Here is a 21,397-nt window from a genome sequence, read left to right on the forward strand (position 1 = left end):
AGGGATTATTGCTATTGCTCAGCATGGGTACACAACAGTAACTACAGGAGATATAGTGTTGGTTTTTGCAAAAAAGAGTTCAAAGGGAAGGCCAAAAAATTATGCATACGATGCAGAAGTTGGCCCAGGGATCCTCACCGAATTCGAGCAGAGACATGGAGGGCCTGGTACTGGTAAGTTACCTACCAGTGACATCATCACCACCATCACTGGCATTATCCTCATCACCACGGTCATCCTCATCACTACCACCATTATTTCCTGAGCACCTATTTTGTGCCGGACATATCACATTATTTAATACACAGAGCAAACTGGTTTGGAAGAATTGTCCTCCCTTCTCTGAGTGTTATAAGTGGGGCTCAGAGTGTAGGTACTTTTCCTATATGCAAAAAAAAAAAAAATCAGGATTTGAATTCACACTGGCTGACTTCAATTCCTCAAATTTTCCCTATGATTTACATGATCTTTCAAAGCAAATGTACAGATGGAACTACCACAGAGTTTCATGATTGTCAGATACCACTTGCAAAATAGTTGTCCCTCTTTCTTTAGTGATATCAAGAGTCACTAGAAATAGACTTAATGTACACTAATCTTGCCTTTGTTTTTGGTCTAAGAAAAAGACATTTCTTATAGCAAGGACTTTCTCTCCATAGAGAGTTCCCAGTCTCTCCGTACACATCGCCATGTGGCCCCAGTTGTGAATAACAGGCCTGAGCTTCTAATGAAGTTTTTCTGCTTTCTCTTAATCTGTTGAAAGCTGCAGAGGACTGTTACCCCTCCCCTAACAACAAGCACAAGCTGGATAGTCAAAAATAATTCATCTGGGGGGCATGAGAAAGCCAAATTCCCAAAGCAAGATGATGAACTGAAACCCAAAGGATCATCAGCCCTCCAATGCCACCCGAGAAGGGAAGAAAGGGGCAAGTCACATCACCTGTGGCAGAGAAGCAGGGCTAAACTATGGCCAACATGAAACGGGGCAAAAGGCATCAACTTCCAAAATCTCCTAATGTTTCTAACTGGCTTTCCGCAAACAATTATGAGCAAAGAACAGAGTCTAGTATTTAAGTTTCTTTCCAGTTATGTTTTATGCCATATTTCAAAATGGCTTCCAGCCTGTTGAGGGCAGGAACAATGTCTCCTATATCCTCCCTATGTTTACAAAGTCCTTTCAGACTGGATGCTCCGAGGTACCCCCCGCGGTCAACTGAACTCAAAAACACTGGTCATCACTGCGTGTTTGTTCTATTCCCCTGAAAGGAATATGGATTCCAAAGTTAAATAGACATGGGTTTATGAGTTTCTGCTATTTACTGTGTCCTTAGACTAGGATTTAATAACGAGTTGCTTACTACATAGTTTTAAGGTTAAAATTAAACATATCATGGGTCTAACACAACATCTGCTTTCAAATATAATTCAGTTATTGCAAAAACAATCAGGCATTCAGCTAGCCCTTTTTCTTTTCCTTTGCAGAGATTACTAGTTATCCATAGCATATCCTCCCACCCGTACTGAACCTAGACAAAGCCTCAGATTCCTCTCACCATGAAGGTTCATGCTACATCTCCCAACTAATAGGAACTGGCAAGGGGCTTATAACCACTTTAACATCTCTGGTCTAAATGGAGTGAAACGGAAACAAATTATAAGACCAAAAATTATAAGTGAGAATATTCAATATGTGTTAGGAAAAGGCTAGGGAAGTAAAGAATGGATTTCCAAAAGAGATGATATGACAGGAGATATAAGATCATGGCAAGTTCAATAAAATAAAGAAAATTCCACGTGTTAACAGAAGTGTACGTAAGTAACAGAGATAATACAGGGTCAAAAAAGCCAAATAAAAGTCAAATAAATAACTTTATAAACTATGCTAAAGAATTTGAACTCTGTACCAGAGGGTTTTAATCAGACAAGTCAAATTTGTGTTTTCAGAAAAAATGTCTAATGCTTAAAATGCATTTTCTGGGGGGAAAACTTGATATAAATAAGACCAGTTCTTACAAATAGTTCTAAACATAGATAAGAGGCAAATGATGGAACGTACACCCTGCCTACCATCCCCATGCTCGCAGCCACTTCAAGGATAAAGCCTTGAGAGACTAAGACACTGTTGAAACCATCTGGACTTGACCACTAAGGCCTCTATATAAACTTTTAAGATTCTGGTGGGCAGGTGCAGAGTTCTATTCATCTTGTGACCTCCCAAGACAAGCGTTATAGGTAAGTTCCCTTGCTTATCAAAATCCTTGTCTACCACCTTGTTCCACCTTTTTCTTCAGTCCCAGATCTCATCCCAGAAACTCTTCGAGGTTGCAAACCAACAATGACTTGTTAGTTTTGGATGATAAGGAGAGGCAAGAATGACTAGATTCACAGATTTTAGCATCAAGATACAGGATGATACCATTTGTTGAGAGAGAAATCACCATAGAAATGGAAAGTTTGTTGGAATAGATAAATGCTGTTGATATTTTCTGTTGAATCTTGGATGATATTCTGCTGAATATACTCCACAGGTAGTATTACCAGTCCATAGTTCTGAGGAAATAGATACCAGTTTTTAGTTCTGGAATCCTCTAGCTATTGGTTAAGATTCAAATAATGAGTGTTTATGAGATTGCTGGTGATATGTGTTAAAGAGAAGGGTGAAAGGCTGGGGATACTACTATATTGAAAATAACTACATTTAGAGTTAGAGAAAAAGTCTTGCTTGAGATATTTTAAGAAAAACAAATAGGGAGCATAGAAGTTAACCATATAAATACTGTACTGTGACAAGCATAATTGACTTTTACTAAGGAGGTTTGAGGAGGCCTGTTAGTTAGAAGCTGTGCCATACAGAACAGTTAAGGAACTGACAGGTGGGCAAGGGGTAAAAGGGGCAGATACCCAAGTAAATGCAAGCACTTGAGCAAAAACAGAGGAAAGGGAAAAATAAGATTAGATTGCTCTCAAGCAATTCACAATAGAACTTAAGGGACTGACTTACTGATGTAATCCTTACTTAAATACTCATTTTCACCTCAAACAGGAATCCTTTCAAAATCAATACTACAGTCACCACCTGCAAAAATGTCTTGATCTGTATTGACTTGGTTCCCCCACCTGAAAATTCTGAAGACACGTTACTAAAAAAAGCCATTCTGTGCACGCCTCCCATCAGCTAAAACCCAAACTTGTCAAACATGCTCTAGAGAACAGTAGTGGCTTGTTAGATGTAACTTTTATACCATTTATTTGTCTAAGACTTAACATAATTATTTCAAGGTCTATATTTGGAAGGGATGTTGATTATATTTAAATGACTGTATATATATATAAGAATATCCTTCTCATTCTACCTCAATTCCTAAAATTTCTCAACAGGGATTCTTATAATGCTGCACTTGTCTAAATTGTTACAGAAATAGAGAGCACTTGTTCAGCAATAGATCTTGAAATCATGATTATGTGATCAATTGCTTCTTTTAATAACTTTCCTCTTGATTAGAGGGTGTTTTTCCTTCCTCTTCTACTGACATGATTACCATACAGTATGTCTTCAGACCAGGCTGTCAAACAAGGTTTCGGACTCTCTAAAATAGGGGTTGACAACTGATGTTCAGAAGACCAAATCTGGTTCACAGGAAAGCTCTGCCTGTCCCACATGGTATTTAATAAAAAAGTAGCCATATTTAAAAATTAGGAGATTCAAATAAAAATGTGTATTGCTGGTTCCTTGTAAAATATGTATAGTACAATCTGAATATCAGACCTGTATTTCTCCATATTAACATTTAGCACATGACATTTACATTTATGTACTTTTACTGTTCATGAAAGTGAAATACAAGATGGAGCCCAAACTTGAAAATTCCCTGAATAGTCAAAACCATTTAAACCACATAAGCAAAACAAGAACAAGCTTATTTTATGAACATAAATGTAACTTAGCTATTTCTTACAAATGTCTATGACAATTACAAGAAAATTAATTCATTTTCCTAAAATGGTATTAAGTCAAATTACTTTTAACCAATTTTGTGCCATCTAAAAAACCCTACTGTAATAACCAATCTTTGTCAAGATTAAGCAACTCATTTTCACTTTATAAGCTATTCTGTAACATGTCTCTGAGCTTCATATCAAATTTGGATTTGAAGAATTCTCATTCACAAACTGTCCTACATACAATAAACTCTTCCTAAATACTATTTTACTGATTTGGTTTTAATCTGTATTATTTCTGGGTTTGGGACACCCTTTGGGGTACACATTCCAGTTTGTACCCTCACTACTATTAATTACTTCTTAACTTTGAGACAAAGAGATGGTTGTCCTTTCATATAGCAGTTACACTTAGTTTTAAAAACAAAGGAAGGTCTTTTTTGGATTCATGCATCTAGCAGAAGTGGGACCACCAAGTTCAACCAAGGTAATAAGATGTTTTTAATAGTAAACAACAGACTGTACTTTTTTGTGTAAGAGAAGACTACGCCTACGTGTTTAACTATGGAAACCAAGTGTGAATATGCCAGGCTGAGTGGTAGGAAACCATGCCTGGTTCACAAATTTACTCTCAGTATGAGTCCAAAAACAAAAAATACTTATCATTTAGACAGAAGTGGTATTTAGGTACTGAATAATTGAAGATATAGAAAGAGAACATTTTTTTTTTAATGTATCAGGATGCTCCTAAGACCTGATACAATAGAAAGCAGCAACCAGCCCTAAGGTTGAGGAACATTGAGGGTTTGAGATTAAATTTAGAAACTCAGAGTTTCAAAGAGGAGAACTGCAGGTGCGTGAGAAGGGATTGCTGCTTGGTGGCGTAGGCATCCCCCAGCAAAGGTGACGTGCCCACTTAGCTGGGACCCAGACTCTGAAGGGGTGCTGGCAGGCAGGTGCTGGAGTCTGAATGGAACAGTGAGGCTGATTCTGCAACTGCTGGGGAAATCCACAAGGCAGAATCCATTGTTGGTAGGGAATAAACTGCTACTTTGTTAGGGTGTTGCTAAGAGGATAGGCAGGCAAAGTACACACATGATGTGTGCACCCAGTAAATGGTAATAGGCAAAGAGCAAACCCCTTATTCTACGGCTTTCTTATCTCCTGTTACTGTGCCCTGTTGGTAGAATTTAAAGGAAGGAGCTCGCAAACCAGAAATGTAGTGTAAGTTGCACCTCCAGCTTGATACAAGGAAACAAGGCTTGATAATCAGCAATTACCTAACTAGTAATTTTGGAACCAGTGTGTTTTGGTCTACAAAGTTCTTTTGTAAATACATCATTTAGTATCTTTGATCTCCATACAGCAAAAATGAGGATATCTGTTGCCCATCTGAAGGAACTGGGTTAGAGCCCGTGACATTTACATACGGCTTTCAGAGTCAGCGTTAGAACCTAAAACGTTGCCTATGCTTCCTTCACTCCAGTAATCACTGGACGCAAATCCAACAGGCAACTGAACCCTTAAAGTTAATTGATTCCACAAATCCTCCTCTCCTGCAACAACAGAAAGCTGGATGTTTGGAATGCTTATTGCCCCAAGTCACAGATGATAGTCATTTGCTGATTTCAAGTTAAATTCAGGAGGGAAACATAAGAATATTTACAGCTAAAGATATGGGATAACCGAAAGCAACTGACTTTAAAGTTCACTGAAACAGCTATGTACCGTTCAAAAACACTAGAATTTCAAGAATGCAATTCAGTGTAGCACCTTTAAAGATCTCTCAAGGAGAGGTGTGGATAAAGTGAAGCTTCCTGTGGCCAGGATTCTCACTTGGCTCCAGAGTGGCTGACTCGCTACACACATGTGGGCAATACATTGTTATTGACTCTATATAAAAGAACTCTGCCTGGTGCTCTGAGTGACATGGTGGCATGGCTGCAGGAGAGCAAAGACAAGGCTGGAGTGGTGGTAACATTGAGGACAGAGGTTGAGATGGCTGCGGGGATAGAGAGGCCCAGAGGCAGAGACAGGCTTGCTGCATGCAGATTGTCTCTGAGCAGATGGGATTCTAGTGAATGACCTGCCACCGTGAGAATAAAGTTGGGTATAACCCTTTCACCCCAAGAACATTCCATTGTCATTCCTCGGTCTCACTGAATCCGTAGTGAACTTGCCCAGGACTGAAACCCATTGGCAAGACAAGAGGTAATACCCTGCCTGCTGCCCCTGTAAAGGATCTCTCTGTGATTTAAAATAGGATTTCCCTCACCCTGCCACTACTCTACAGGGTAAATTACTGTGACTCATGGGGAAAAAAATGTATCACTTCCTCAAGGGATGGCATTCCTTTTAGCCATCTGCCAAAAAACAAATGACGGTTTAAAAGGTACACATATTTGTGGTGACTACAAGACTAATGGCAACTATTTCACAGTTGTGCTGTGTACAACTGCACAATTACAAGTGACGACCCATCTTCCGCAGAACACTAGTTGTGTAGGTACTTGATAAATGTTTTTTTGGAGGGGAGCATTTTTATAGTTCTGTTTAGCAGGCATTTATTTCATTTTAACTGCTGGGATTACCACTATCATTACTATTCTAATGGGCATTATGGAGACTTATGTATTTATTATCCAGGTTTTTATGCCAAAAACCAAAACAGATTTTGGGAAACACTTATTTAAGGAAATAACACTCCGGCCCTATGACTAATACACTTACCGAACTCTTACTGAAGATTTGCCTGAAAAGAAGAATTTCACTTATTCTCAGAGATTTTTCCTTCTGTAATTCTCGTTTTACACCCTGACACACATACACTTAGGTTGCTTTTGCTGTTTAGTAGGCTCAGCTTTTCAAATATTCATTTCTCTTCTCTTTCTACAAACCCAGTCCATTTCCCCCATTCTTTAAAAACAGTGCCTTGTCACTTATGAATGCAGAGAGGTCTGCACCTCTTGTCTGTGCCACTCTGCTTAGCTCAGGCACCCCGTAGGAGAAGGAGATTGGGTGTGGTTGGGGGTTTTGCCTTCTGGATTACAAAGAAGATGGAAACAGGGAGGGGCCACAGAGTTAGTGAAGGTACTTTGATTTTTTTCATTTGAATCTTCTTTCTCCTATCCCAGGACATTACAGCTACAAAGGTCATCCAACTCTTACCTTTTACAATGAAGAAACAGTACTGGGGTGACCTGTCCAAAGCCACAGCGAGATAGTGTCTGAGTCAGGAGTAAAGCTGAAATCTCCTAAGCCCCTCTCCTGCATGGAGCTACTTATTCACAGAAGAGCCTTCTGGGACAGGCTGGAGTGATTGGCACATGGCTTAAATCAAGGGTGTCCATGCCTGGTTAATCATCAGATGCATCTGTTTTTCTCTTACATCTGTAGATTTCCAGGTCCTAGCCCACACTTTGTGATACCTTTATCCTGGCGTCCATACTTCTCTAATCTAAAATCTGTCCCATTCAGTCTGAAATTACAAATGTTGGGTAGCTCTGGAAAAGACGATGCAGTTTGAGAATCAGAAGATATGACTCCATTTGTCCTAGACTTGCCTTTATTTTGTAAGTATAAAAGATGGGCCTTTCTAGTTGTAGGCCCATGTCTACCTAGATCTTGTTATGTGGCCTAAGGGAAGCAGTTTTGTTTTGTTTTGTTTTTTATTTGTCCAAGTCACATCCATTATGAATGCTGTGCGACAGTGACCTGTCTCTGGGGTCCTGTCAAAGCCTAATTAATTACTAGGTGAAAAGATCTTTAACCTTCCAATAAAAAGATGTCAAAAAAAAAGGTAGTCTGTCTCTCTCTCTTTTAACAGTACTTTGAATTCCAGAATATGTCAAAATGCAAGAGAAGCTTTCAGGGGGTTAAAAAAAAAACATAAACGAAACAAAAGCCTGATCTATGCATGAGCCCAGAACCTAGAGGCTCCACATAGAAACATCTGTAGGAGAAACAAATGCTCTGCATTTTAAAAGCAGATTTTACCCTGACTTGACCAGTCTCTCCTATTTCTTTTTTGTTCTCTTTCCTTAAGTTGGGCTACCTCACCCAGTACCAGTACACAGTATGAGAATAAAGGGACAAGTGATATTTCCATTACAGATAAGAAGTCTGTGTTTTAGGCATTCTCTGGGGAAATTTACCAGCTGGCCAATTATAATTAGAAGTGAACTGCTATAGAAAATGAAATTCCACTAAGATCCCTTAAGAATTTACATGTTTGCAAGGTGCGAGTATTCACACTGCTAGAGAAGGGTTTTCACATCTCGCAGGTGGCTACAAGACCAAAAGATGCATTTTAAACAGAAAAACAAACCAATAGCTGAAATCTGACTTCTAATTACCATAAGCCTCTTATTTTTTTTTCCCCCCTTTCATTGTAGGTAATGCAGTATCTAAATGGTTAGAAATTCTGCCTTTAGGGACAGTTCACTTTCCTGGAACTTGAGGTGAGAACAGCTTTCCATCTTGGAATCTCGTGAGTCAACATTATCAGCAGCCTTCATTGTCATCCACAACACAGCCTTACTGTGTACATATGGTGTATGAGGAATCCCAAAGCCAATCAAATTCTGGAAAACAGTATAAAGTGGTAGTTAGGTATATGAATTCTGACTCCATTATTTTACCAGGTGTGTACATCTGGGCAAGTTACTTAATCTTTCTATGCCTCAGTTGGTTGTATGAAACATGACAAACAATGCAATATCTCCAACATCAAGTTTTTCCAAGTGTTAGATCATGTAAAATGTGGAATACTTGGCAAAATGTAAGTTGTATAGTAGAGACCTAATAAATGGAAACTACTGATATGAAGCATGTGGAAGCATAATTCTGGACTAAATTAATAGCAATTCCCAAGAATATAATATTCCAAGTTAGCCAAATCACTAAGCATTTATTGAGTTTTTTTACTATGTGCCAGGCATTGGCTATAAGATAAAAGTGTTATAAAAATTGAGATGGGACTTTTTCATCCCAAAGAGAACCTAATATGGGTAGGTAAATAGGGCATAAACATCTGTTAATGATACCACAAAGATGTGTGGGGACAATCACAAATAGCCAGATAATAAATGCTTCAAATTCAAAGGAAGAAGGAATGGGCAAATGTAAGGGAGGATTTGTGGATCAGAAAAAACAAAAGTTTGACCTGAGAGGAGGTGTAATTTGGCCAGGAAGAGAATGAGGAAATATTCTAGACCCAGGAAAAGGAATGAACAGGAGTATGGATTTGGGACAGACAAGTAAAATTAAGGAACAATGAATGGACCCTCTTGGATGTAGCAGATTCTCTTATTTTGAAAAAAAGAGGGAAACACAAGGTTAGCCCACTGGGGTAACGGTGCACTTAAGGCCTGAGAAGAGTTTGAGCAAAGTACAGACAGGATTCGCTCAGCCAAGGAAATACCAGTGTGGGGGTTCAGCACCAACATCGTCACAGGGACGTCCCTGGAGTGGGAGCTGGGGGGGTGTCCTTTGATGTCTTCCTGATGGTGAGCTTTGGGGCTCTGCTTTGCTTGCCAGGAGAGCCATGAAGAGACACCAAAATGGGGATAATGAGATGAAAGGGGTGGTTTCTGGCCTCCATACTGCCAGATAAACAACAGGTAGCCATGGACAAGTCCCCCTCCCTCTCTCAGAACCTGATACTCCCCTGCACGGCATCCATCCCACAGACTAGCTCCACAGGGAGCAAATTCTTGTGGCAGGTGCCCTCTGAACTGTCAGGGGCTGTGTCAGTGAAAGAGTAAGGAAATCAGATGTTTGATAACATCCACTGAGAATCTGTTATGAGAAAAAAGCAGGACCAAATCCCACTTTCAATGTCCCTGTCTCTTCTTTCCCTCCTAGCCTGGAGGCTATCAGTGCCTCTGGGAGTAGATAACCCCTTGTGCTACTGTGCCTCTCAGTCTGTACTAGGCTCTGTGCTGTGCCTTCTAAGCATTATTTCCACAGGCCAGCACCAACTGCTCCATGAAGAAGGCACTGTTGGTGTTCCAGTCTACAGGCCCAAGGCTGTCTAGTTCACAATAGGCCAAGCCGTGCCTAGCACTCACCCAGAATTCTCCGACACCAAAGCCTGTGTCATAAACCACTTTTGCAGTGAGCCTGCATGTTTACACCACAGGGGCCCTGAAGCCATGGCAGCTGCTTGCATGCTGCTTCTTGGGACTTGTGAGTAGGGTACCAGGGCTGCCCACTGCCACCAGCCTCCCTGTGTTACCCTCATGACCAAGGACCTCTAATTTGCCATCCTGGTTGACAGTATGTTCATTGAAAAAACGACTAGGGAGAACACGAGCACATACTAAATGGCCCTTTGGTTATCACTGGCCTGTCATGCTGCAGGGGAAAGAGCCATCCTAGCATGTCCCTCACAGACGCTTCTCCCATCCAGCCACTTACTGTCCACGTTCCTTCACACAAACAGTTGACGTGCTTTGAGCTGCAGTTTCTTTATCTGTAAAAGAGAACACTGCCTGTCAGTCCTACTTGCCAGAATTCCTATAAGGATAAAATCAAACATGTATGGAATAGATTGATAATCTCTAAAGAACAATGCTGATCATTGTTGTTTAACAGCAGCTGTGGTATGGAGGAATGCTGTAGATAAACTGGACTTGGATTTGAGTTCCAGGAATGCTACTTCGAACAATGTGATATTATTCAAGTGAATTCTAGTGTCTGAGCCTCAGTGTGTTTTTTTTTTTTAATCATATGTTAACAAGGGATATAAAATCTACTTTCCATAGTGAACCTATAAAGATAATAATGAGGAAATTGCTTAAATCTGAACTGTGCAAATTCTTTTAATATATGCCATAATGAGTTAATGTTACCAATTAATATACACTATCTTTTTTCTAATGATTTAAAAAACACATCATTAGGGTATATTATGACTTGTTAAATGGACTCTAGGTGAGTGGGTTTCTTTGGGAAGCTGTTAAGGCATCCTGTGTAAAACACAAATAACCTGTCATAATGGCTGATGGGTGATTTGAGGCGGACACAGCCACCTAGTATACAAAACCTCCTTTTAGTGATGGAAGGGTTAACATGACTTAAAGAACAGATACTATTAATTGCAGAGCGTGCTCCAGGGAAGGGGTAGGCCAGCCCCCGAGGTTTCTCTGAGCAGGAGTACTGGGTCTGCCTTCATCAGCCATGGCCTTTCTCTCTTGGAAGAGCAGTTACGGCAGCTTCTTGCTGTGAAGGGTCCAGGCAACCACGTTCTTGTAGTAAGATCGACTTTCTGACTGTCTGTGTTGTCCTCTCCTTTGCAATCTAGCTGGGCCTGGGGCTTGCTCAATATTGTGATCCACTCTGCAAGAAATGAAGTAAGGTGGCTCTTTCATACAACTCCAAAATACAACTAGCTGTGGAGAACACCAAGAGGTTTACATTGTGACCCTGTCTTAAGCAGCTTCAAAGCCAGCTGGTAAGAAAGGAGCATATGCAGAGAGTGAGATCTAACAGAAGTACACACATATGGGTGCCTAATGAGTGGCCCAGGTGGCAAGTGCCACAGAAGCTGAGAAGTGAAAGGGTCACCCACCATGGGATGTAATTGTTGGAGAAACTTGCTGTAGAAATTCATTCTTTCAGTCAGTCAGTTAAGCAGCTGCTATTACTGAATGAATGTCCATGTTGTTCAAGGAACTGTGCTCAGGGTTATGTTTGATTTAGTCTTTGAGGGATAAGTAGGAATTTAACTGCTATACATTGTCTTCATTTCCTAGGCTGCCATTACTCATGGCTCCTATTCATCTGCCTCCACTCCCAGCCCCTCGCACTACCTCTGAGCATGTACATCTATCACTGTATTCTGCAGGAATTTCCAATTCACTATACTGCATGCTGAGAATTCCATCTTTGTTTCCAATAGGGCTCAACCTGAAATTTGTTTCAATTGATGTCATTGTACACCCAATGCTCATATTATGGATCTTAAAATCAGCTCTAATTCTTTTGTCACCCTATATTCTGCAAACAATTGCTCAGAAGAAGGGGCTATCAAAACTCAAAGATGAGAGATGTCCTCTTCCAAACCGTGTCTCTTCTCCATATTGCCACATTCATTCTCTTAGTTCAGGTTATCATTCACATGGGGTAGTGGTAGTATGCAGTGACTGCTGCAGACCTAAAGCAGACAGATTATGTTTGAATCCAAGCAACACTATTGACCAGTTGTTTGGCCTTAAGTAATTACTCAATATCTTGCCACACTGGTGTTCTCCTCTAAAACACAGGCCAGCAATTGTCACAAGTTTAAGAAGTTGGAGGGACACATATGAATTTAAATGATAAAAAACACATAATAGCAGCCATCACTCAGTAATTACTCAGAAAGACCTCTAGCTGTCATGGCTATTTCTATACCGAACTCCTCCCCATGATCTTCTGGTTCCCTGCAGGCTTCAGAATTGCCTTCTTAGAAGGTAAAGCTGATCACATCCTTCTGAGTTTGACAGCACCCCTGCTGATTCACTGCTGAGTACAAATGAGATGCCCACATCTCATTCTTGGCTTTTCCAGATCTGGACCCAACCACCATCTCCTTCAAATAACCTCTCCATCTTCACACCTCTTAAATCAAAATAAACCGTGAACCTCTTCCTCTCCTATTAATGTGTCAGATGCTTTCCTGATCCTGTCAGAAGGCCCCTCTGTGTCTTCCCCCCTGTTCACCCAGCTGTCTGTCTTCATAAACCTCTGTCATGGCCATAACTTGTCCGAGTCCTAGCACTGTGGCTGGTGTACATACAAGTGCTCATTAAATAATTTCTGGATGAGTAAATTAATGGATGAATGTATTTAATACTTGAATAGTTTCCACCATATTAGATACTTTTCCACTATTACAGACTATAAAAAAGTCCAATGTCTTAAATGAGTTTATGATTTATGTTCATCCTCAAGGGAAAAAATATACAAAAAGTAATTTTTGACTTTTCCTTTACATACTTGTATTTTCTGGAGAGCAGAAATCTTTCCTGGAACTTGAACAAGTTAGTTTAGATAATATGTTACTATGTCTTATTATTAGTAGGGTAAACTCATATCCTGGCTTCCCTGCAGTGTCCAATTTATGCCTGTTATTCTGGATTAATTTTAAAAAGCACCTTTTTTTCCCTTCAAATATATTCTGATTTAGATGATAAATTGTCATGGCACCCTAATTATAAAGAATGGTTACCTTTAAAATTATAGGAAAATTAAAAGATTGCCTGCAAGGAAGTCCAAAGGTAATTAATCCCGTCTAGAGGCAATATCCCAGCGGCAGGCCAGCACCAATTACAAAACACACAGTACACAGCCTGCCTTTCAAAAGTTTATGAGGGGCCCTCTGTGAACTTAGGTGTTTTATACTTTCCTACATAATGGCCTGCTTATTTCTTGCTCCAATACACATTCTCCTCCTTCTTCTTCCTGCAGCTTAGGCTGGGACCGTAATTTAGAGACACAGGTTCTGTAAGATTTAAGGAGCACAGGTTAAAAATTCAGAGAAAGTCGTCAGGGCTTAAGTACAAAAATTCAAATCACATTGGCTATGCTAAACTCAATAATGGCTCCCCAAGGATATCCATGTCCTAATTCCCAGAAGACACAAATATGTTATGCCTTCTGGGTGCACTTAAATAAAAGGAAGATTCAGGAGAGTCATTCATATGTGGCAAAGGGACTTTGTAGATATCATTGAGTTAAGGATTGTGATATAGGGAGATTATTCCGGATTACCTGGGTGACCCAGCATCACTACAAGTTCCTTACAAGAGGGAGGCAGGGGTCAGAGAAGAGACAAGATGCTGCACTCTGGGCTTTCAGCATGAAGAAAGGGGCCATGGGCAAGGGCTACAGGCAGCCGACAAAATCAGGAACAAGTAAGGAAACCAGAAGGAACCAGCCTTGCCAGATCTTTGACTTCAGCCCTGTACACCTGATTTCAGACCAATGACCTCCAGAGCTATATGAGAATAATTTCTATGTTTTAAGCCACTATGTTCTTGGTAATTTGTCATAGCAACAAAATGAAATAAAAATACTGACCAATTGGAAGGGAAGTGTATATCCTAATGTAACTCAAAATGTCACAGACACTTTGCTTCAGATATGGCTAGATTGAGGTGTTCAAACAATGTCACCAAAAAACTTTCTCTTATTTCTGCTTTCTCTGCCTGGCATTCCCCACATGGAAGCCTGAAACCTCCACAATGACATTCTTACAATTGCAAACCTTGTGAAATATGTTTCTTTCCTTGTAACATAGACAAAAATCATAGGAATCATCTTAACTGGCTCGATTTGGGTTAAGGGCCCATTTATCACTGTGGAGGAGGGGATTTGATATGGTGATTGTGGTAAGTGGGTCATGTGCTCACCTCTGAATCTGCAGGGAGATGGGGCTCAACCCGCTGACCACATGAACTAACCATGGGAAAGGTTTCCTGGGAACACTAGGGTGATATTAGGAGAATGGGGTCTGGAATACTGAGCAGGCAAAATATGCACAAATCACTACTATGGCCTGTGAGCAGCCCTGTGTTTGAGTCGTTCTAAAACTGGAAAATGTCCATGTCTTGTAACAGTAAAATGTATTTCTCTTTAACACAACAGTCTGAGGCAGGTGTTCCTGGTTGGGTAAATTTTGTTTGTTGTTGTTTGTTTTTGTTTTATGAGATGTTCTGCTCCAAGGGGCATCTCAGATTCTTGGGTCATTTCCAGTTGGTCGTCCACGTGTACAGAATTCTTTCCTACCAACAGATGTGTTCAAAGGATGGAGGATCAGCCATGGGAGGGATTTATGGGTGGAGCCTGAAGAAGGGATTCTGCCCAGAACTCAGGCTCATGGCTGAACTTAAATAAAAGGAAGATTCAGGAAAGTCATTTGTCTGTGAGCATAAGAGATAAAGAGAACTATTTGGTAAATAACCAATTTCCATTGATGGAATTCCATTGTAGTTTGCTTCTTTATACTTCCTAGTACCAATTCCTTTACTCCAAGTGTATTAACCAGCATCTGGACAGAGTAACTCAAGACAGGATAACATGGCTTCAGAAACAGGGGGTCCTCTGTTTCCTGGACTCTTGACATTGTTGCTCCAGGCCTGGCTATTAGGCCCTTTGTTGCTGACTGTCTGCTTAGATGCCCAGTCCAAGTCCCACCCTGTGGTGCTAACTCCAGGCCAGGGAATGGCTTTTCTATGTGCTATATTTTATCTTAAGTCCATCCCCAAGCTGTCTATATTCGCTTTCCATTTACATATTTGGTTTTGCTGCAGGAATTATTATACCTTTATTTTTGTACTTTCAGCAGCTCTTACGGCAACATTACCTTCCTTGCTTTAGTTAAAAGTCTTTCAAATCCTCACAAAGAATTCTGAGTTATCACTAAGCTCTAAACATTTTCGTCAGGCAAGGTTTGGGGCTGCATGGTCTGAGTTCTGAAGTGCTTTTATTTTTATTCACTTTCCAAATGAAAACTGTGGAACTAAGGTGAATGAGCAAGAGAGGAAATGGGGGAAAGAGAAAGTAGATAAGATGGATTGAAAAAGCAGGAGGGAGAATGTGGAGATCTTTTCACCAAACCACCGATTGAGCTTCTCTATAGCACAAGTGGGTGGAAGGTTGGGGGGACACGGAGTGGTACCAGGTGAGAATAACAACAAGTGAGAGGAGATCACACAAGGGACAATGTCACAGAGCAGCACCCTTTTGAAGATCTGTATGAAATCGATTCATTTTCCAGCAAAGAATAGAGATAGGATAAGAGAATAAAGAGCTTTGGCAATGCTGCGACTTTCCGCTAACAGATGCATTTCTCCTTTATCTTCCCGGTAGTAAACTGCAATCTTCTTTGAGGATCTCCAACAAAAGTCGCATAGGGGAACATCTTGAAGAGTCCTGACAATTAGCAAGTGCATGCACACTCTTAGAAATATGCCACTTGTCTAACAACATTTAAATGACAATAACTTCTCTGAGTAGGTGCTCTAAAATGTCATTATATAATATTCTTATCATTGTACAATTACACACTTGTATACAGCCTCACCTCCTGTTTTCAAATGATTGAGCAGAAATAGGTCTTCTCTAGGAAGCTGAATGATCAGGAGAAAGTAAATGAAAAACAAGTGGTAACTGAGGGAAAATGGGAAAATGCAAGAAATAAATAGAAGAAGGACTATAAAGGGGGCTTTTATAAGAGCAAGTATTTTCACCAATAACCAGTGATTTATTAGCAGCTTTTATTGAGCATCTGTTATTTCCTGCATATGTGCTTTACTGGGGATGCAGGAACTTTTGCAAAAAACATAAACACAGTCAGTGCTGAATGACAAATGGCAGGTACAGATTCTCAGGGGCTGAAACTTCTCTAGAAGGTGAGGTCTGTGCCAAGCCAGAGAACTCAGGGGAAATTCAGCAGGGCTTCAAAGGCTGGGCAGAATCCAAGATATATATGGGTAAGGGATGAAGACCTGTTAAGAAAGGAAAAAGGTAAACATACAAATAAAAGGAGGTCTAAAGCACAGAATCTGTAATATACACCTTTGGATTGAGTGGGAAGACAAAGAGTAAGGAGAATATAAAGAAACAGAAAAGATGACACAGGAAAAAAGAACAAAATGGTGACACATAAAGAATGAGGAGGAAAAAGTGGGGAGACAGAAGAGGAGTACGAAGAGAAAAAAAACAAACACAATTTTAGATGCTGACAAATTTCCACACTTGCACCCTCCGTGATGATTTCAGAAAGGCTGGTGTGGCCAAAGAATTGAGCCCTCGTTACTGGGCTTCGCTGTGGGTTTTCTAGATGGGTTGTGAGCAGAGTTCCAGGCTGACTTGGTTGTGATATTTAGAGAACATAATTTTGTAAGCCTAAACATACCTAAGTAAAATGAGTGAATTGAAACAGGAATATGCATATTTATTCAGTGATCAGTGAGGGAGTTTCTATATAAAATTAAATTTCCTTTAGAATATTCTACTATTTTGTAATGGTGAAACTCCTGATACTTAAATATAGAACAGGACAAAGCAATTTTCTTCCAGTCCAAAATGAAATAAATAGGAGGTGGTTTTTTTTCATCAGTTATGCATACTGATTATTAACACATTTAACAAACTAGTTACTATCATGAGATTTATCTGCTGCCTTAATTATCAATGTGGGAAAAACCAGACAGAACTGAAACTTTATCTGTTGCACATGTCTTTCATGATATTCAAACACTTTAACATGGCCTCTTTGGTAGCTTTGCCCCTTGTCAGTTTAACTAAAAACCGAAGTATGTTTCCCTAGAATTCCCTCTCTGTAGGCTGTGTGTTGGGATTATTCAAGAAAGAATCTGATTAAGATTTGGGAAGCAGATATGAAATACCTGTGATATTTACACTTGAAAAGTAAGGTCAGGCCTTTGTTTACGTAAATTTTTGTTCATCTGCTGGCTCAATAATAGTGGGAAAGATTGGCAAATGATATAAGGGATTGGGGATGATAAGTCAAATGGGTGGTTGAAACATGCAACATAGGAGCTCATTTACTCCTTTATATACATTCTATTTGAAGAATTTGTACTAAGTACCTACTCAGTGATAGATACTGTGTAAGGTTCTGGTGGAGAGAAGGAGATGACGAAGAGGTCCTTGACACAGTCCCCTGTCTCACAAGGTTTATAGGCAAGAAGTGACGGAAAAAATATGGCTCTGGGGCAAAATAATATGAGGTTAAAATCTCATGAGATATTCAGACCATGAAATAGATTTGTTCATGGGTTCCATCCTGCAGTTAATTCATATAAAGAGCCCTGGTATGTTGCTCTGGTGGCACTAAAGCTGCCAATCTGGGGAAGGCAGGACTGCTGCTTTCCAACTGTAGAAAATATGAGGTAATCAAACAAAGCTTCTTTCTTTCTTTCTTAAAAAAATTTTTTTAAATTAAGGTATTATTGATAAACACTCTTACGAATGTTTCACATGAAAAACAATGTGGTTACTACATTCACCCATATTATCAAGTCCCCACCCATACCCCAATGCAGTTATTGTCCATCATAAGTATAGTAAGATGCCACAGATTCACTACATGCCTTCTCTGTGCTACACTGTCTTCCCTATGATCCCCATGCACCAATCATGAGACCCCACAATCCTCTTCTCCCTCCCTCCCCACCTGCCCTCCCACACCCCTCTCCATTGGTAACCACTAGTCCCTTCTTGGAGTCTGTGAGTCTGCTGCTATTTTGTTCCTTCAGTTTTGCTTTGTTGTTATACTCCACAAATGAGGGAAATCATTTGGCACTTGTCTTTCTCCACCTGGTTTATTTCACTGAGCATAATGTCCTCCAGCTCCATCCATGTTGTTGCAAATGGTAGGATTTGTTTCTTTCTTATGGCCGAATAGTATTCCATTGTATATATATATGTACCACATATTCTTTATCCATTCATCTACTGATGGACACTTAGGTTGCTTCCATATTTTGGCTATTGTAAATAGTGGTACAATAAACATAGGGGTGCATATGTCTTTTTGAATCTGAGAACTTGTATTCGTTAGGTAAATTCCTAGGAGTGGAATTCCAGGGTCAAATGGTATTTCTGTTTTTACTTTTTTGAGGAACCTCCATATTGCTCTCTACAATGACTCAACTACCTTACATTCCCACCAGCAGTGTAGGAGGGTTTCCCTTTCTCTGCATCCTTGCCAGCATTTGTTCTTAATCTTTTCTATGCAGGCCATCCTAACTGGTGTGAGGTGATATCTCATTGTGGTTTAAATTTGCATTTCCCTGATGATTAGTGATGTAGAGCATCTTTTCATGTGTCTGTTGACCATCTGAATTTCTTCTCTGGAGAATTGTCTCTTAATATTCTCTGCCCATTTTTTAATTGGGTGATTTGCTTTTTGGGTGTTGAGGCGTGTGAGTTCTTTATTTATTTTGGATGTTAACACCTTGTCAGATACATCATTTACAAATATATTCTCCCATACAGGAGGATGGCTTTTTGTTCTGTTGATGGTGTCCTTTGCTGTACAGAAGCTTTTTAGTTTGATGTAGTCCCATGTGTTCATTTTTGCTTTTGTTTCCCTTGGGCATTCAGAAAGAAGTTGCTCATGTTTATATTCAGGAGATTTTTGCCTATGTCATCTTCTAAGAGTTTTATGGTTCCATGACTTAAATTCAGGTCTTTGATCCATTTCAAGTTTACTTTTGTGTATGGGGTTAAACAATATTCCAGTTTTATTCTCTTGCATGTAGATGTCCAGTTTTGCCAACACCAGTTGTTGAAGAGGCTGTCATTTCCCAATTATATGTCAATAGCTCCTTTATCATATATTAATTGACCATATATGGTTGGGTTTATATCTGGGCTCTCTAATCTGTTCCACTGGTCCATTGTTCCAAACAAAGCTTCTTTCTAAGCAAAGTTCTTAAACAGGTGCTGTTTGGATTGGGAAAGGGTTTTGATAGGCAAAAGGAGAGGGGAGAGCACCCCAAGGAAAAGGAATGGCTGAAGATGAAAAAACAGGAGGGGCAATATATGGTATGATCTCAGTGAAAAAGACTGAGGATCCAGTGGCAAGAAAAGGTGGGTGGGGTTAAGACAGGGGACCTTAAGGTTCCAGTCTTTGCCTTCACAGACTTACAGAATGATTTCATTTGACGTTAGTCTATGTATTTGATAATGAAATGTAAGAGTCTTAGATCCTGCCTGTGTTTGGATATAGTTAATGGCTCAAAGCAAGGTCTCCAACCTCATGCAATTGGACAGAAGAGCAGAAGCAGTTCCAGGTGACTTCAGTGTATTGAAGCCAGACTGTCTCCTCCCACTACAGGAGACTTTTCTCTAAGGAGCCAGTTGTTCAGGATGTCACACTGACTCCATATGACCAGTGCATATTTGATGGAGAAAGAGAAAGAACAATTTCCATGGTAAGTACAAGATTTTGCTATTTCCCCATGAGCATAAGGAAAAATGTTCTGCTGCAGCTCCTTCCAAAAAAACACACATTTTTTTCTCTTAATTTTCCAACCTATGGATGAGTACATGTTCCTGTCAGAGAAGGGGATCCCTGAAAGAGTTTAGAAATTTCCCATCTAATCACATTTTAATTCTAAAAGCTAGGTAATTTGATTAATTGATTCTCAGTAGTAAAATAGAAAAATTTTTTATTTGATTTTTTTTTTAGATAATTATTTTTTATTGAAGGGTAGTTGACACACGTATTACATTAGTTTCAGGTGTACAACACAGTGATGCAACATTTATATACATGATAATTCTAGGTACCAGCTATCACCATACCAAGTTGTTACAATATTTTGACTATATTCCTTATGCTATACATTACATCCCGGTTACTTATTTATTTTACAATTGGAAGTGTGTACTTTTTTTTTTTTGTGAGGGCATCTCTTCTATTTATTGATCAAATGGTTGTTAACAACAATAAAATTCTGATTAGGGGACTCAATGCTCAATGTATGATCATTAATCCACCCCAGGCCTAATTTTCGTCAGTCTCCAATCTTCTGAAGCATAATGAACAAGTTCTTACATGGAGAACAAATTTTTACATAGTGAATAAGTTACATGGTGAATAGTACAAGGGCAGTCATCACAGAAACTTTCAGTTTTGATCATGCATTATGAACTATAAATAGTTCAAATATGAATATTCGTTTGATTTTTATACTTGGTTTATATGTGGATACCACATTTCTCTCTTTATTATTATTATTTTTAATAAAATGCTGAAGTGGTGGGTAGATGCAAGATAAAGGTAGAAAACATAGTTTAGTGTTGTAAGAGAGCAAATGTAGATGATCAGGTGTGTGCCTGTAGACTATGTGTTAATCCAAGCTAGACAAGGGCAATAAAACATCCACGGATGCAGAAGATTTCTCTCAGAATGGGGGGGAGGTTCTAAGCCTCACCTCTGTTGATCCCCAATTTCTCACCTGATGGTCCCCCTGCAACTGTGCCGGTCTTAGGTTGTTCCTCCCTTGAGGAATCTTACCCGTCTCTGGCTAACCAGTCATCTTCCGGGGCCATATAGGGAAATGTAAAGTTGGTAAGTGAGAAAGAAGCCTTATTGTTTGAAAGGGTTAGTTTTTTACTTCTTTGCATATTTGGCTTCTATGCCCAGCATTTGTCTTGAGGTATCTTTACCACTTGGAAGAATTGTGATACACGGTAAATTCGATATGAGGCATGAATTCTATTTATGGGTTGTAATTAGGAAGGAAGAAGAAAAGCTAAAGCAGGCGGAAGAAAATATGGGAAGATTGATTATTTATTTGACATATCTTCTTGTAGAGTAACTTCAGCATGTATAGGTTTTAAACTACTAATTAAATTGCGCACACACATTTACATAATAGGAATACAGTTACATAACCAAAGCATACCTATAATTACCAGCCATCTCCAGTGA

The 21,397-nt window shown here is 39.6% G+C and overlaps 1 long non-coding RNA gene and 1 pseudogene across 1 annotated transcript in view; both read right to left on the minus strand.

Moving 5' to 3' along the window:
- LOC108393517 (vitamin D 25-hydroxylase-like) overlaps positions 1-691 on the minus strand; it is a 66,759-nt pseudogene extending 66,068 nt beyond the window's left edge.
- Positions 692-7,413: 6,722 nt separating this feature from the next.
- Positions 7,414-21,397, minus strand: part of LOC118968883 (uncharacterized) — a 60,235-nt gene continuing 46,251 nt past the window's right edge. Inside the window, exons 2-3 of the long non-coding RNA XR_005056725.2 lie at positions 10,360-10,414; positions 7,414-8,522 (exon numbers count right to left, since the gene is read on the minus strand). This is a non-coding gene — a long non-coding RNA (uncharacterized lncRNA). The remainder of the gene's footprint in view (positions 8,523-10,359; positions 10,415-21,397) is intronic.

This window comes from Manis javanica, chromosome 7 (assembly GCF_040802235.1).
Source record: "Manis javanica isolate MJ-LG chromosome 7, MJ_LKY, whole genome shotgun sequence".
In the NCBI taxonomy this organism is placed as follows: domain Eukaryota; kingdom Metazoa; phylum Chordata; class Mammalia; order Pholidota; family Manidae; genus Manis; species Manis javanica.